At 39.1% G+C, this 18,292-nt stretch overlaps 1 non-coding gene across 1 annotated transcript; it reads left to right on the top strand.

Annotated features, from left to right (window-relative positions):
* The first annotated feature begins 2,616 nt into the window (after positions 1–2,616).
* Positions 2,617–2,719, top strand: LOC122149730. Its single transcript, XR_006163300.1, has one exon. It is a non-coding gene; the product is annotated as a U6 spliceosomal RNA (small nuclear RNA).
* Positions 2,720–18,292: the final 15,573 nt, after the last annotated feature.

Genomic DNA, 18,292 nt, shown 5'->3' with positions numbered 1-18,292 from the left:
CTTCTTCTCTTCTCCTCTTCTTCCTCTTTCTTTCTTCTTCTCTTCTTCTCCTCCTCTTCTTCCTCTTCTTCTTCTTCCTCTTCTTCTTCTGTCCTTCCTCAGTGCAGGCGCCCTTTCGCCTCCTTAATAAAATCTCCTGTTGGGTACCCTGATGTGTGGCGTGGTCGTTGAGTGCTGACGGAGCTCCAACATTAAGTGCTTCAAGTCCTCTTTGCTTTCAGCAAGCAAGGTTGTGCCATCTACATATTGCAGATTGTTCATGAGTCTTCCTCCAATCCTGATGCTTCATTTAGTCCAGCTTCTCAGATTATTTGCTCAGCATACAGATTGAATAAGTATGGTGAAAGGATGCAATGCTGACACACAACCTTCCTGATTGTGAACCACATGCAGTATCCCCTTTTTCTGTTTGAGCAACCGCCTCTTGGTCTGTGTACAGGTTCTTCATGAGCACAATTAAGTGTTCTGGAGTTCCCAGTCTTTGCAATGTTATCCATAATTTGTTATGATCCACACAATTAAATGCCTTTGCATAGTCAACAAAACACAGGTAAACATCTTTCTGTTATTCTTTGCTTTTAGGCCAGATCCATCAGACATCAGCAATGATACCCCTCATTCCATGTCCTCTTTTGAATCTGGCTTGAATTTCTGTCAATTCCATCCATGCACTACTGCAACCATAAACTATAACTAAAACATAGTCTCCACTTATTAGGAAAAAAAATGTAATTATTTATTTGAGACAATTTCATAAGTTTTGAGAGTAAATGTGACTTTTTTGTTTGCCTGGGGCAATTACCAGTCTTACATTTGGATCTTCTACTCAGTCAACAAAAATGGCCCTGTATGCCCTGATAACATGAATACTTTGCCTGTACTCTTGATTCTGGATGTGTGTAGTGGATTTAAAAGAACTTGGGACTGAGCAAGATAAAGCGAAATGATGACTAGATAGTGTTGCACACAAGCTGATAGCTGCATGTGGGGTGAGGTGGGAGGTGGTCTCCCACAACAGGAGGTCTGCCAGAGACAAATTGTTGGAGAGAACCACCAGAAGAGCAGTGGGCATGAGAAACACTAGGGAAGAGAGGAAGAGAGTAGGGGGAGCTTAGGTGTTCCTTGGTAATGTCCTCTTGCAGCAAGGTGGGAAGTCTCTGGGTGAGAGAGCTTCAAAGACACCTTTAAAGGAACCTTGTTAGTTGCCTTCGATTTTCTGACTCATACCGATCTTATAAGATAGCATAGAACTGCTTTGTAGGATTCTAGACTGTAATCTTTACAGGAGCAGATTGCCAAATCTTTCTCCCACAGAGCTGTATACTTTTAGTTATCATCTGAGTGCTTAATCATTATGCCACCAGGGCTCCTTTGTGGCACCTTAGGATTCTTATAACTATAGGATTTTATCTTATCTAGAGGTAGCAGATGTTGGGATCATTTTCACAGGATATATAAAGCATGCAGGTGCTAAGTGGCTAGAAATCTGCTTATTTGGGCTATTTAAAAAACAATGGGATATGTACAAATTTGAGTTTGGTAACTGTGGCCTTGTTCTGGGGGCTTTGGCTTACTATGAAGTAAACAACATGGGGCCAATACACAGAGGCCATTTTTCACTCATTTATAAAAATGTGTTCCTAGCATATGATAAACCCTTAAAGTATTTGTTGAAGAAAACATTTACTGACAGCTATCAGCTTCTCTGCTAGGTACAGGGGAGGAAAAGCTGTATATTTGACATCAAGGAGTTCATATCTACTCTATTTCTCAAAGTGCTTCCCCAGAACCATCTGCATCAGAATCACTTGGGGTGTTTGTTAAAAATTCAGATTCATTCAGGCTTAATAGATCCACCTTTTGGATGATTTTTAAGCATCTTGAGCTTTGAGAACCATTGTCTTGTAAGGCAGTAATTTAAATAGCCATTTACAATAGAGTGTGGTATTTTCTAAGAGGGTAGCACAAGGTCATATAGGAACAAAAAGACATAGATGGGATTAGGGTTGGTGTCCAGTTCCTGTAGGTTATGCCCTGAGCTGAATGGGTCAGAGGAAGGAGAGAGGGAAAAGCTACTCCAGGCAAAGGAAACTACATGTATAAAGACAAGGGGTGTTGTTGGAGGATAGGTTATAAGAATGAATGGAAATACAAGAAGTAGCAAAAATGGTACTTGGGGCAAGATTGCAAAGGACATTCCTTGTATATCAGGTAGAGGAGCTTGGATTTAGTCCTGAAGGCAGGGGAAAACCATTGAACCATTGAAATATTTTTTGTAGGGGACTGACATGATTAAATTTGTCTCTGAAAAATATGAACTTGGTAGAATTATGGAGAATTAATTCAAGTGGTTAAGTCTAGAGAAAGGAAAAACAGTTAAGAAGTGATTGCAATAATTTAGACAAGAAATGACAGCAATATCCAAGGCTTTGTACTGAGGATGGAGGAGATTCATTAAGAGATACTTATGGGGAAGACAGTGCCTTGCTAACACATTCTGTCCAAATCTTCTACAACAGAGATCTGGAAAAAACAAGTGGAACATATACAAATAATGATCCAGGAATTCTCAGCTTCAAATGAAAGGATAAAGTATTAGATTGAATGCTCACTTTAGTATATGTGCAGCACATATACTAAAATTGGAACTATACAGAAAAGATTAGCATGGCCCCTGTGCACGGATGATACACAAATTCATGAAGTGTTCCATTAAAAAAAAAATTGAAATACTGCAAAGCATCTTCTCAGATCACTCAAAAACTAAAACTCACTGCCATTAGTGAAATTAGAAACCAATAATAGGACGATCAATGGAAAAAGAGCAAACACATGGAAACTGAATAACATCTTTTTAAAAAACTACTGGGTAATAGAAGAAAACAAAAAGGAAATTAAAAATTTCCTCAAATAAAATGAGAATGAAAACACAACATACATAAAATCTTTGGAACACAGAAAAAACAATAAACAGAGGGCAATTTATAGCAATAAATGCACACATCTAAAAATAAGAGAAAGAACTGAAATTAATACCTTAACTTCTCCAACAATTAGAAAAATAGCAAAAAAAACCTACCGTGACCAGAAGAAAAGAAATAATAAAGATTCCAGCAGAAATAAATGAAACAGAAAATAGAAAGACAATAGGAAAAATCAATAAGGCTAGAAGTTGGTTCTTTGAAAAGGTTAATAAAATCAACAATCAACTGGCAAACTTAACAAAGGAAAAGAAAAAGAAGTGAATAACATAAAAAAGAAATGAAATAGGCAATGTCACAACAGAAATTAAAAGGCTCATATCAGGATACTATGAAGAACTGTTGTTGTTGTTGTTGTTATATGCCATCGAGTCGGATCCGACTCATAGCGACCCCTCCTTGGGTTTCCGAGGCAGTATCACTGCGGAAGTAGATTGCCCCATCTTCCTTCTGAGGAGTGGCTAGTGGGTTTGAACCGCCAGCCTTCTGGTTAGCAGTCAAGTGCCTTAGACACTATGCTACCAGAGCTCCCATGAAGAACTGTACTGTAACAAATTTGAAAACCTAGAAGAAATGGACAGATTTCTAAAAACACACTACTTACCTAAACTAACACAGGCTGAGTTAGAAATTTCGAACATACCCATAACAAAAGAAGAAATTGAACAGGTCATAAAAAAATTAACAGCCAAACAGAAACACCCCTGGCCCAGATGGTTTCACTGGAGAATTCTACCAAACATTCAGAGAAGAACTGACACCAATCCTGCTCAAACTAGTCCAGAACATAGAAAAGGATGGCATTTTCCCTAATTCATTTTATGAAGCAAGCCACTTTGATAACTTTGATACCCAAACCAGGCAAAGACATCACTAAACAAGAAAACTACAGATCACGAATAGCCCTCTTGAATATAGATGCAAAAGTCTTCAACAAAATCCTAGTCAATAGATTCCAACAACATATCAATAATAATAATAATGTTGTTGTTGTTGTTGTTGTTGTCATGTGCCATCGAGTTGGCCCCGACTCATAGCGACCCCTCCTTGGGTTTCCGAGACAGTATCACTACAAAGGTAGATTGCCCCATCTTCCTTCTGAGGAGTGGCTGGTAATAATAATAATAATAATAATACATCATGACCAATTGGGATTCATACTGGGTATGCAAGGATAGTTTAATGTCAGAAAAACAATCAATGTAATCTGTCACATAAGTAAAATAAATGAAAAGAATCACATGATCATATCAATAGATGATGCAGAAAAAGCATTTAATAAAATCCAACACCCATTCCTGATTTAAAAAAAAAAAAAACTCTCAGAAAAATAGAAATGGAAGGAAAATTGCTCAACATAATAAAGGGATATGTGCAAAACCAAAAGCTAATATTATTTTTAAAGGAGAAAGACTGAAACCATTCCCTTTGTGAACAGGAACCAGACAAGGATGCCCTCTACCACCACTTCTATTCTACATTGTAATGGAAGTCCTAGCCAGGGCAGTAAGGCAAGAGAGGGAAATCAAAGGCATCCAAATTGGTAAGGAAGAAGTACAACTATCCCTATTTTCAAACAATATGATCCTGTACATAGAAAACCCAAAAGACTCAACAAGAAAACTACTGGAACTTATTGAAAGATTTATCATAATGACAGGATAAAAGATCAGCATACAAAAATCAGTTGGATTCCTCTATCCCAGTAAAGAAGTCTCTAAAACCCACCAGCCACTCCTCGGAAGGAAGGTTGGGCAATCCTACTTCCGTAGTGATAACTGCCTTGGAAACCCAAGGAGGGGTCGCTATGAGTCAGGGCTGACTCGACGGCACATAACAACAACAACAACAAAAGGAAATAAAGAAATCAATACCATTTACAGTAGCTACAAAAAGATAAAATCCTTAGGAATAAATCTTACCAGGAACACAAAAGACCTGTACAAAGAAAACTACAAAACATTGTTGTTGTTGTTTTTGTTATATGCCATCAAGTCAGACCCGACTCTTCAAGAAAATATGAGATCTACATAAATGGAAGAACATATCATGTTCATGGATAGGAAGATTGAACATTGTGAAAATGTCAATACTACCCAAAGCAATCTATACAGTCAGTGCAATCCCAATCCAGATCCCATCAACATTCTTTAAGGATATGGAAAAACCAATCACTAATTTTACATGGAAAGGAAAGAGGTCTTGAATAAACAAAACACTACTGAAGAAGAACAAAGTAGGAGGTCTCACACTCCCAGATCTCAAAACCTACTATACAGCCACAGTAATCAAAACAGACTGGTCCTGGTACAATGACAGACACATAGACCAGTGGAACAGAATTGAGAACCCAGAAATATATCCATCCACCTATGATCAGCTGATCTTTGACAAAGCACCAAAATCCATTCAATGGAGAAGAGATATTGTCTTTAATAAATGGTGCTGGCAAAACTGGATATTCATTTGCAGAAAAATGAAACAAGAACCATACCTCACACCATACACAAAAATGAACTCAAGATGGACCAAAGACCTAAACGGAAAACAAAATTATGAAGTTCATCAAAGAAAAAATGAGGACAAAATTAGGATCCTAATTTATGGCATAAATAGACTATCAAGCATAACCAACAATGCACAAATAGCAGAAGATAAACTAGATGACTGGGACCTTCTAAAAATTAAATGTGTGTCAAAAGACTTCTCCATAAGAGTCAAAAGACAGTTTACCAATTGGGGAAAAAAAAAATTGGCAATGAGATATCTGACAAGGGACTTATCTCTAAAATTTATAGAAAACTTCAATACCTCAACACCAAAAAGACAAATCACCCAATTAACAATTGGGCAAGAGACACGAACAGACACTTCACCAAAGAAGATATTCAGGTAGATATTCAACAAAAACATGAAGAAATGCTCACAATCATTAGCCATTAGACTGCCTCAAAACACCATTGAGATATCATCTCACCCCAAAAGTAATACCAAAGTTTAACAAGACAGAAAACAACAAATTCTGGCAAGGGTGTGGAGAGACTGGAACCCTTTACAGTCCCAGTTGGTAGGACTGTAAAATGGTACAACTACTCTGGAAAATGGTGTGGTGCTTCCTTGAAAAGTTTGAAATAGAAATATCATTTGATTCAGCAATCCCACTATTGGGAATATATCCTAAAGAGGTGAGATCTGGGACATAAATAGATATATGCACATCCATGTTCATCACGGCACTATTCACAATAGCAAAGAAGTGTGCATTAACAGATGAATGGATAACCAAACTATGGTACATACACACAATAGAATAATGAAGAATCCATGAATCACCTCAAAACATGGATAAACCTATGCTGAGTGAAATAAGTTAATTAAAGAAGGACATATATTATATGGGTCTGTTATTATAAAAAGACAAAGAAAGGTTTACACAGGGAAGGAAGTTTTCTTTGTTGGTTACCAGGGAAGGGAGGGAAAATTGCCACGTAGCTAAGAGACATGTATTGATTTAGGTGAAGAGAAAGGCAATATAACAAAAATGTGTGACTAGCACAATATCACTAAGGCGAGGTGCACAAGAGGTACAGACAAGTAAAGTAAATACTATTACATACACAATACTGCATTATCAGTAATAGCAAACATTAATATATGGGTAGACAGGCAAGATGACCAGCTATGTGTGGGTAAATGAGGATATACCCATAAATATATGTAAGTTTGGCAGATGGTATTCCTACATACGTATCTGTATGTGCTATAAATGTGTCCATATGTGTTACGGAGCTAACAGGACAAAGTTTTTTTTTTTTTTTTTTTTTTTTTAATTTTTATGGTGATTTGGGTGAAAGTTTACAGAGCAAATTCATTTTCCATACAGCAGTTCATACACATTTTGTTTTATGACATTGACTCTCATTTCCTACAATGTAACAGCTCTCTTCCCACTTTTTCTTCCCTTTATTACCTCTTGCCTGTGTCCTTCTTTCCTATGCATTCCTGCCACCTGAGCTATCTTGCTGTGCAAATAGTGCCCTTCTGTTCTCCCATGACAGATCATTCTAAGGACTGTATCTACCTTATGTAAATGTTCACCCTATGCATCTGCCTATTGTTTGGCTGGAAGCCATGGGAGTGAGTTCAATTCCAGACCTGAAGGGTAACAAGGGGCCGTAGTTTCAGGGGTCTCACTAGGCTCTATCAGACCAATAAACCTGGTCTTTTTATGATTTTGAGTTTTATTGCACATTGTTCTCCCACTTTACTCAGGATCTCCTGCACTGATCCCTTTCCAAGTGGTTGACAGTAGTAGCCAGGCACCATCTAGTTCTTCTGGTCTCATGGTCATATAGGCTGAGGTTTGCATGGTCCACTAGTCCCTTGGACTAATTGTTTCCATGTGTCTTTGGTTTTCTTTATTCTTCTTTGCTCTGGACTAGGAGGGACCCATTATTGCATATAGATGGCTGCTTTCAAGTTTTTAAGATCCCAGTTGCTACTCACCAAAGTAGGATGTAGAACAATGTTTTTGAGCAGTATGTTATGCCAATTGAGCTTGATGTCTCCAACAACCATGGTCCCTAGCCCACAGATCCAGCTACTCTCTCCCTCAGGGTGGTTGGCAGTGGCTAAGAAGTTATCATAACTTTGTCCCTTGTTAGAGCTATTATATATGTGGATATTCTTACAGCACATACAAACACATATGTAGAAATATCATCTGCCAACCTTATATATGATTATGGGCATATTCTAACAGTACAAAGTTAAGATAAATTCTTAGCTACCAAGGACTCTGAGAGAGTGAATTGCAGGGCCCATGGGCTTGGGACCATGGTTGTGGGAGACATCAAGCTCAATTGGCACAGCATAGTACACAAAAACATTGTTCTACATTCTACCTTACTGAGTAGTGACTGGAGTCTTAAAAGCTTGCAAATTAATCCTCATCCAGACACCATCAACATTTTTTAAGGATATGGAAAAAACAGTTACTAACTTCATATGGATAGGAAAGAGACCTCAGATAAGCAAAGCACTATTGAAGAAGAAAAACGAAGTGGGAAGTCTCACATTCCTGGATCTCAAAACTTACTATACAGCTATAGTAGTTAAAACAGTGTGGTATTGGTACAATGATAGACAGATAGACCAATGGAACAGAATAGAAAACCCAGAAATAGACCCGTCCGTCTATGGACAGCTGATCTTTGACAAAGGACCAAAACCCATTAAATGGGGAAGAGATAGACTCTTTAACAAATGGTACTGGCAAAATTGGATATCCACCTGCAGAAAGATGAAACAAGACCCATACCTCACCCCATATACAAAAACAAACTCAAGTTGGATCAAAGACTTAAATGTAAAACCCAAAACTATAAAGCTCATCAAAGATAAAATAGGGGCAAATCTGGGAGCCCTAATTTACAGCATAAATAGACTATCAAGCATAACCCAGAATGCACAGGAGGTGGAAGAGAAGCTAGATGACTGGGACCTTTTAAAAATGAAACTCTTATGCACATCAAAAGACTTCTCCAAAAGGATAAAAAGAGAAGTTACAGATTGGGAGAAAATACTTGCCTATAACATATCTGAAAAATGACTTATCTCCAAAATTTATAGAAAACTTCAACACCTCAATGAGAAAAAGACAAACAATCCAATTCAAAAATGGGCAAGGGACATGCACAGACACTTCACTAAAGATGATACGCTGGTGGCCAACAAACACATGAGGAATTGCTCATGATCATTAGGCATTGTTGTTGTTTGCTGTCGAGTCGGCCCCAACTCATAGCGACCCCTCCTTGGACATTAGAGAGATGCAAATCGAAACAACGATGAGATATCATCTCACCCCAGCAATAATAGCAAAGTTCAACAGGACATAAAATTACAAATGCTGGTTAGGTTGCAGAGAGATTGGAACTCTCATGCACTGCTTCTGGGACTGTAAAATGGTACAACCATTGTGGAAAATGGTATGGCATTTCCTTAAAAAACTGAAATAGAAATACCATTTGAACCAGCCATTCCATCACTAGGAATGTATCATAAAGAGGTGAGAGACAGGACATGAGCAGACATATGCACACCCATGTTCATCTCAGCACAATTCACTATAGCAAAGAGATGGAAACAACCTGAATGCCTATCAACAGATGAATGGATAACCAAATTATGGTGCATTCACACAATGGAATACTATGCTACATTAAAGAACAAGGAAGAATACATGAATCATCTCACAATGTGGATGAACCTGGAGGACATTATGCTGAGTGAGTTAAGTCAATTGCAGAAGGACAAATATTGTATAAGCCCATTACTGTAAAAAATCAAGGAAGGCTTTGCCTGGGGAAGGGAACTTACTTTGTAGGTTACTGGGGATGGAAAAGAAGGGGAAGGGAAAATTTCAGACTAGTTGGGGGCTACATGCTGAGTTGGGTAATGAGAGGGACAGTATGGAAAGAGTCTGTGACCAGCATGATAACATTGGGGAGAGGGAGGACACCGAATTGTGCACTTAAAATATAGATGACAGAGGCTACTACCAGTATATGCGCAATACTGCATTACCACTAACACCAAACACCAGGCTACAGATAAATGCATAGACAACTGAAGAGGTCAGATGGGGGTTGGCGAACAGGAATATACCCTAGACCAATGACAGATTTAGCTGAGGATAATCTTGCACAGATAGTAGTGATACAAAATAACCACAATCATTATAGAAGTAACAGAAGGCAGACTTGTAGTAATCCCTCAGAGACAGCCAAACACCTGGGGAAAGAGAACCACTGGGTCTGCTGACTCTCAACTGGCACAATAAAATACACAAAAATCTTGTTCCACAACCTACTTTGGTGAATAGCGATTGGAGTCTTAGAAGTTTTCGAGCAGCCATCTAAGATGTAGCCAATGGTCTTCTCTTGTCTGAAGTGAGGAAGAGTGAAGAAAACCAAGGGCATTTGGAAATAATCAGCCCTAGGAGCTCTGGTAGCATAGTGCCTAAGGCACTTGACTGCTAACCAGAAGGCTGGCGGTTCAAAGCCACCAGCCACTCCTCGGAAGGAAGGTTGGGCAATCCTACTTCCGTAGTGATACTGCCTCAGAAACCCAAGGAGGGGTCGCTATGAGTCGGGGCCGACTCGACGGCAAATAACAACAACAACAACAAGGATATGAAGGACCTCGAGACCAGAAGAAGTAGATGGTGCTTGGCTACCAATGCCAACCACTTGGGAAGGAATCAAAACTGGAGATCCTAGATAGAGTGGGAGGGAAAATGTGGAACAAAATTCAAAAACACAATAACGGCCAGAATTGCTGGCCAGATGGTCTGGTGGGACCCCAAAAGTATGGCCTGGGATACACTTCAGGCCTGGGATAAGACTCACTTTCAAGGACTGGCTCTCAGCTCAAAAGTAGTAAGACTTACATGCAGAACACCCAACCCAAGGCAATGTACCCACCTACTCTATGGAGAAACACCCCTTGGAGTAATCGGCCATGGGGCGCGAGGAGCAGCATTCACATGGAGGAAAAGCTGGACAGACAGGAGTGCATCACTAAGAAGGGCATGGGGTGGGGGTGGTACTGGGCAGGGAGAGGAGGAGAGTGGGTTAGAATTGGGGATGGTAATTGGGGAGTGAAAGCAAATGCACATGAACTGTTGAATGTAAAACAAATTCTGCTCTGTAAATTTGCACCTAAAGCACAATAAAATAAGTAAATGAAAAAAAATGGAGGGGGAAAAAAAAGAAAGCTTGCAAGTGGCCATTTAAGATGCAACTATTAATCTCTCCTCATCTGGAGCAAAGAAGAGTGAAGAAAATCAAAGGCACATGGAAAGAATTAGTCCAAGGGACTAATGGACAATGGGAACCTCAGCCTCCATGACCCTGAGACCAGAACTTGATGGTGTCTGGATACCAATGCTGTTATTGTTGTTGTTATGTGCCGTGGAGTCAGACCTGACTCGTAATGACCCTTCCTTGGGTTTCTGAGGCAATATCATTACAGAAGTAGATTGCCCAACCTTCCTTCCGAGGAGTGGCTGGTAGGTTTGAACCTCCAGCCTTCGGGTTAGCAGTCAAGTGGCTTACGCACTACAAACACTTGGGGAGAGAGAAACACTGGGTCTGCCAACTCTCAACTGGCACAGTAAAGTACATAAAAATCTTGTTCCACAACCTACTTTGGTGAGTAGCTACCAGAGCTCCTGGGTACCAATGCTAGCCTCTTCAAAAGAGATCAAAAGTGGAAATTCTGCATAGAGTGGGAAAAAAATGTGAAACAAAATTAAAAATGTAAAAAAGACCAAGGTTACTGGTCTGATAAGAGACTGGTAAAACTCCTCATGCTGTGGCCCCAGTGTGTCTTGTGGGGAAATGGGAGCCAAAGGGCCAGAATAATGGGAAGTTGTAGTCAGAAAGCAAGATGGTGGAGCTTCAGACTTCAGAAATTGAACAGCTCCGTATGGCAATGAGACTCAGAGTATAGGCGGAAGTACGAATGGGTGGAGTGAAGATGCACATCAGTCAGTGGAGTCAAAGTAGAGACACTGCCAACCTAAGTCACTGAATGTCTTCAACATGAACATGGGAAACACCCAGGACAATGGTGTGAACTAGGTTGGAGAGAAAAGCTATAGGTCAGGTGCAAACTCTTTGCCAGCTACTTTTTTTTTTTTTAAAAAAAAAAAAAAACAGATTTCCCATTCCCAGTGTTCCATTGTTCTATGAATTCTTCTCTCATTCAGCAAAATTTGAATGCATGCTGTTTTCTTTAATCATTTCTCCCTTGTTATGGTCAGGAACTTAGTAAACAGTAAGGATCAAAACCAGCTACTGTTAGTTGATTCTGACTCATGGCAACCCCAAATGTGTCAGTAGAACTGTGCTGCACAGGTTTTCAATGACTGAGTGTTTTGGAAGTACATTGACAGGCCTTGCTTCCAACGTACCTCTTAGTGGAGTCAAACTTCCAAACTTTTGGTTAGCAGCCCAGCACATTAACTGTTGCACTACTCAGAGACTCCTAAGTGATAAAGGTAGTATTATACAAATCAATAGTATTGGGCATCTGGATAGCCATCAAAAAAGATTAAGTTGAATCTCTAAGTTCTTTCTGAGTAAAAGTAAATTCCAGGTGGATCAAAGATAGAAACTTAAAAATTATATCCTTTTCTTATAATGCTGGAATAGAGAGGGTCTTTTAAAGAATGACACAAAACCCAGAAGCTATACAAAAAAAGTTAATACATTATACATAATCATTTATAAAATTTTACACATAAAAAGTCAAGTACAAAGAGCTAGAGCAAATTAAATATTTACAAAATACATGACAAATATAAAGAGTTCTTACATATTAATGAAAAAAAAAAAAAGACCAATAACTCAATTGAAAGATAGGTAAGGACATGTGCAGAAAGTTCACAAAAACGGAAATAAGAATGCACCTTAAACATGAAATGATGTTCAATCTTACATTTAATAAGAGAAATGCAAGTGACAATATGAAATATAATTTTTCACCCATCAGGCTGATAAATTATTAAAGTGGTGGTGTAGTGCCTAAGGCACTTGACTGTGGTTCAAACCCACCAGCCACTCCTTGGAAGGAAGGTTGGGCAATCTACTTCTGTAGTGATACTGCCTTGGAAACCCAAGGAGGGGTCGCTATGATTTGGATTCGACTCAACGGCAGTGAGTTTTTTTTTTTTTTTTGCTTAATGCTGAGTTGATGAGGCAGAAACATGCATGCACTCTACCATACTTTTGGGAGCATGTTGTTGTTGTTGTTAGATGTTGTTGAGTCATTTCTGACTTATAGTGACTGTCCTGGTTACCCAGTGCCGCTCTGACAGGAATATATACCACAAATGGGATGGCCTTAACAAACAGGAGTTTATTCTCTTACAGTTTGGAGGCTAGAAGTCCAAGTTCAAAGCGCCAGGCTCTAGGGGCTGGGTGAAAGCCCCTCAGCCTTGGGCTTCAGCTCTGCCTCCAGCTTCTGGCCCACCGAAGCTAGAGGCTTTTTCTTCACTCAGCTGCTAGCTGCTGAGGCTGCCAAGCCCAAGGTTGACAAGTAAAAAGGCACAGTCCCAATATTACCAAACCACACGGCAGGCCATCAGTTCAAGTCCATTGTAAGTCCCCAGGTCGGCAGCGCATGGCAGGCTGCTGAACAATGACATGGCTACATGCAGGGTCCAAGAGTGACATAAGCTACAGACCATTCCCAAAGCTGCTTCTTAAATATGGGAAGCAGACCACATACCCAAAGCAGCTACTCAGCTGCTTGTGGTAGATCTCACCATGGAGTTGATCGCCAGTCTCATCCTGGGGAGTAACTACCACCAGCTGCCCAGCCACTCAACCAGGCCCAGCCAAGTTGACACATAAACATAACCACCAGTGACCCTATGTACAACAGAAGGAAACACTGCCAAGTCCTGCAGCATCTTCACAATCATTGCTGTGCTTGAGTCCATTGGGCAGCCACTGTGTGAATCCATCTTGCGTTCCTCTTTTTTGCTGACCCTCTACTTTTCCAAGTCCTTCTCCAGGGACTGGTCCCCTCCTGATCACATGTTCAAAATACACGAGATGGAGTCTTGCCATCCTTGCTTCTAAGGAACATTCTGGCTGTACTTCTTCCAAGATAAATTTGTTTGTTCTTCTGGTAGTCCATGGTATATTCAACATTTGTCACCAACACCCTAATTAAAGTGCATCAATTCTTCTTCAGTCTTCCTTGTTCATTATCCAGCTTTTGTTATGCATAGAAGATGATTAAAAATATGGCTTGATTAGCTGTACTGACCTCAAAGTGACATCTTTGCTTTCTAACACTTTAAAGAAATAGTTTGCAGCAGATTTGACAAATGCAATATGTCTTTTGATTTTTTTAACTGCTTTTTCCATGGGCATTGGTTGTGGATCCAAGTAAAATGAACGTCAATATTTTCTCCACTTATTATAATGTTGCTTATTGGTCCAGTTGTGAGGATTTTTGTTTTCTTTATGTTGAGGTATAATCCATACAGAAGGCTGTAGTCTGATATTTATCAGTGCTAGTGTTTCAAGTCTCTGCTTTCAGCAAGCAAAGTTGTGTCATCTCCCATCTTGATGCTGTGTTCTTTTTCATGTAGTCTATCTTCTTGGATTATTTGCTCAGCATACAGATTGAATTAAGTATGATGAAAGAATATAAACTTGATACACACCTTTCCTGATTTTCTTGGTCTATGTATAGGTTTCACATGAGCACAATTAAATGTTCTGGAATTCCCATTCTTCATAATGTTACCCATAATTGGTTATGATCCACACAGTCAAATGAGTTTGGGATTATAACTTAATATAAATTGTGCACAATTTGACAATAGTTTTGAAAATTAAAAATGTGTATACTATTTGACCCAGTGATTCTATTTCTAGTAATTTATTCTACAGATATGCTAACACATCTATACAAAGATACTCTTTAAACCATTATTTTCAGTAAAATAATACTGGAAACAACCAATATCCCTAGCAGAAGATTCTAAGTAAATTATGGTGTAGCAATGAAAGGAAATACCATGCAGCTGTCAAAAGGAATGAGAAAATCCGTAAGTGTATAATGTAGATATATTGCTAAAATTAAATAAGGCAAGATGTGGAACAGTATCTAAAGCATGCTGCTATTTACTATTGAGTTTAAAAATATATGTACAAATTCATTCATATATATATTATGATATACACATATATACATACATGTATATTACATATATACATTTACATATATACATGTACTCATATTACATGTACACACATACATACATTTATATATATGTGTGTGTATGTCTGTCTTCTGAAAGGATAGTGACGTGCTACGATGGAAGGTGTGTCCCTGCTCCTGCTGAAGGTCTCTGTGTGCTGTTCTCACCTCTCACCTTCTCAAGGACTTCATTTCTGAAGTGTTTCTCTTTCTTTCTTGAATTATTGCTGCTTTTATTCAAGATTATTTCTTGACTTACAAACATGACTAATGTCACACAGCTTAAGAAAAACTTCTCTTGATCTACATTCCCCTTCAGCTGCTGCTCTGCTTCTTCTGTATATTTTTATTACAATTCCTCCAAAGGGTTAGTTATAATCAGTCTATCTCCTCTTTAGAGCTCTGGTGGTGTAGTGCCTAAGGCATTTGACTGCTAACCAGAAGGCTGGCCGTTCAAACCCACCAGCCACTCCTCAGAAGGCAGGTTGGGCAATCTACTTCCGTAGTGATACCACTGTGGAAACCCAAGGAGGGATCGCTATTAGTCGGGTCCAACTCGACAGCACATAACAACAAAAACATCCCTTCTTTAACCCACTTCAATTGTGCTGTTGATCATACCATTCTATGATAGTTATTAAGATGACCAATGGCCTTCGCTTTGCCAAAGCCAGTGGTCAATTCTGTGTCTCTCTCTCACTTGACTTTTCAGCACCATTGGACATGGGTGACGAGTCTTTCTTTCTTGAAATACTTTCTTCTTTAAGTTTTAGGAAAGCTCAAGTTTTCCTCTTACCTCCATATCTGCTCCTTCTTATACTACTCTGTTTTTCTCATAGGATTTATCATTATCTCAAACTACTTTGTTTCTTTCCACACAAGAATGTAAGCTCATTGAGGACAGGGGCTCTGTTTTGTTCATTTGTTTATCCCCAGGACCTAGAACAGTGCCGGGTATGATTGACCCTAGAATAAAAAACTGGAGAACTAAGGGAAATGGATGGGAAGATTTTTCTGTAGACCCTTTTGAAGCTTTTAAGTTTTATACATGTGTATGTGTGAACTATAGATATAAAAAATTACACTAAATTCTCCAAACATTGGGTTTTATAGTATGCGAAGTTAAATTTCCAGGCCTATAATGATTCTTAAGATGTTATTCACCCCTTTCTCCTACCTTTTACAGGGTCAAACCAAACTGTTCTACATATTGATTTATAGGAAGAGAAACAGAGACAGATGGGAAGTGATTTTTGTAGAGTAACTTTGATAGTTAAGTGTGGCTTTCTTCCTATCTATCTAAACTCAGACGTATTGTTGTTGTTATGTGCCCTTAAGTCCGACCCAACTCACAGCGACCCCTCCTTGCGTTTCCGAGTATTAGCAGTTGTATTTATTAGACATTGTCAGTAGCCATTCACGAATCTAAGAAAACATTTCACTTGGGCATACTGGCATCTTTCATCAACACTAAAGTTCTGGAAAAACATGCTGTGGGATTCCTTGATGTTGATTGTCCTTGGAAACTGGAAGCCAATTCAAGTTTTATTAAACTTGGCCCTGGTTCTTAGTGACAGATGCAAATTTCTCCAATCTAAAATTAAACAGCTGATAACTTTGCAGGGAAGAAAGGTGTCCTGGTGATTCATGAGCCCAAGATAGATACAGAAAAGTATATGCCCATCTCTTTGCCAAAACATCAGACATGACTTGTTTGTAAGTCTGGACCAAATGGTGGGACTTATTACTGAGAGAAGGAGATCACAAATCATGTAAACAGATTGAGGCATATTGAGGCACTCCTCAGGATTCTTGTCATGAGTCATTCCTCTTTTTCTGGGGACCCACTGTTTTGGGGACAACCCTGGGAAGTTTGTGTTCTAATACTTGCCAAGACTGAGGTTGTGAGCAAGACAGCATTTACATAATGCCATTTAGTGATGAAGGAGATTTCTAACTTCCATTAGACTGTAGTTTCTTTTATCTTGGATATATTTTATAACTAATATTAAGGAAAACTTAATTTCTAAAGGTTTAGGGGCTCAGAAATAAATTGATATAGGGAAGAGAAGGGAAGTAACGTTTATTGAATACCTCCTGCATGCCTGAGACATTGGCATGAGATTGGGTAAAGAACTATGAGCAACCAATATACTTTGTAAATATTCTTCGTGAAAAATGAGGAGTGTGGCAGGAATTATTCCTAGAATATAAAAGATATAACTGTTTGTGGAAAGCAAATGACTTATGAAGAGAGGCATCTGAACTTCGTGATTCTGATTGACAGAGTTTTCCCCTAGAATCTAGTCAGTCACAAATATCAGAATCAGGAGCATATAATTTCCTACGTTTAGTATTAACCACACAGTGGAGGAGTTGTCCTCACCTTGTAATATAGAGTGGGAATGGGCATGGAAAAGTTGTTAGCACTGGGAAAGCTCTGAGTTAGGTAAAATAAGACAGCCTTGCTAGCAGGATCTTCCAGGGAACCACCAGATAGGTTAAATAATGACATCTGTCTGGTCAGGGGGCTTTGAAGGGCTCCAAGTATTCTGTCCCCTCCAGTGTCCACAAGGGTGTTGGTTTTCAAGGTCACTGTGGAGCTGGGGATCAGAGAGATGGGAATAGAGCAAGTTAAACACCGTAACACTCACTGTCCTTGCCAAGATTCAGCTCTTTGGATTGTTGCAAGCCTGGTTACTTTCCAGAGTTCTGAAAAAGTTGATTCTGACAATTTTGCCAGGGTTTTCACTGCTTTTATGAAGCAAAGAATCCTTGGAGATCATTACGCCACCAATTTCCCAGAAGGCATTAGGTCCTGAGTACTTAGTTGTCTCGTTCTCAATCTTAAGTAGCTAGTTAGGACCACTGCTCCGCTCTAAGAGATCAACTTATTTATCTGGCCAGTGCATGCCAAAGAAAACACCAACTTTAGCCAAAGAAAACAATGCATTTATTGAGAAAAGGAGCTTCAATTAGTTATGTGATTCACTGGAGTTATGAAAATAACATTTTCTGTTTCTGAAGGACTGGATGGAGATAACTGAAGTTCCATATTCCTTCCCTGTGGCCATCTCTCCTCAGGATGCTCCTCTCAGGAATGTGGGCAAAGTCTCATAAACTCTGTGTGCTTAAACATTTGTCTAATTCATAGCACAGCATAAGATAGAGCCAGAGAGGCCAAGAGTCAATGGATATGCTCTTCTGAATAGACTGAAGAACACATAGACAAAATTCCTGTTTGCAATCTTATTATGTCTTTGTGTTTATGCAAATGGACTATAGAGAAAAGATATGGAAACAAGTTGCATTTCTTTGATCTTTGGACTGTTTTACTCTTCAAGGGGATATAATCTATTCCTCTCTGTCAACTATGCTTACTTTATTTATTATTTTTAAATTTTATTCTGATTTGGGTGAAGATTTACAGAGTAAATTCACTTCTCATACAGCAGTTCACATAATATACTTTGTCTCATGTCATTGACCAAAATTTACAATGCAACAGCTCCCCTCCCACTTCC

The sequence above is a fragment of the Orycteropus afer genome, unplaced genomic scaffold, assembly GCF_000298275.1.
Source record: "Orycteropus afer afer isolate SDZICR_OR568_19922 unplaced genomic scaffold, OryAfe1.0 scaffold00043, whole genome shotgun sequence".
Classification (NCBI taxonomy): Eukaryota; Metazoa; Chordata; class Mammalia; order Tubulidentata; family Orycteropodidae; genus Orycteropus; species Orycteropus afer.
Note: the sequence above shows the minus strand (reverse complement) of the source record. Positions and strands in the feature narration are given on the sequence as shown.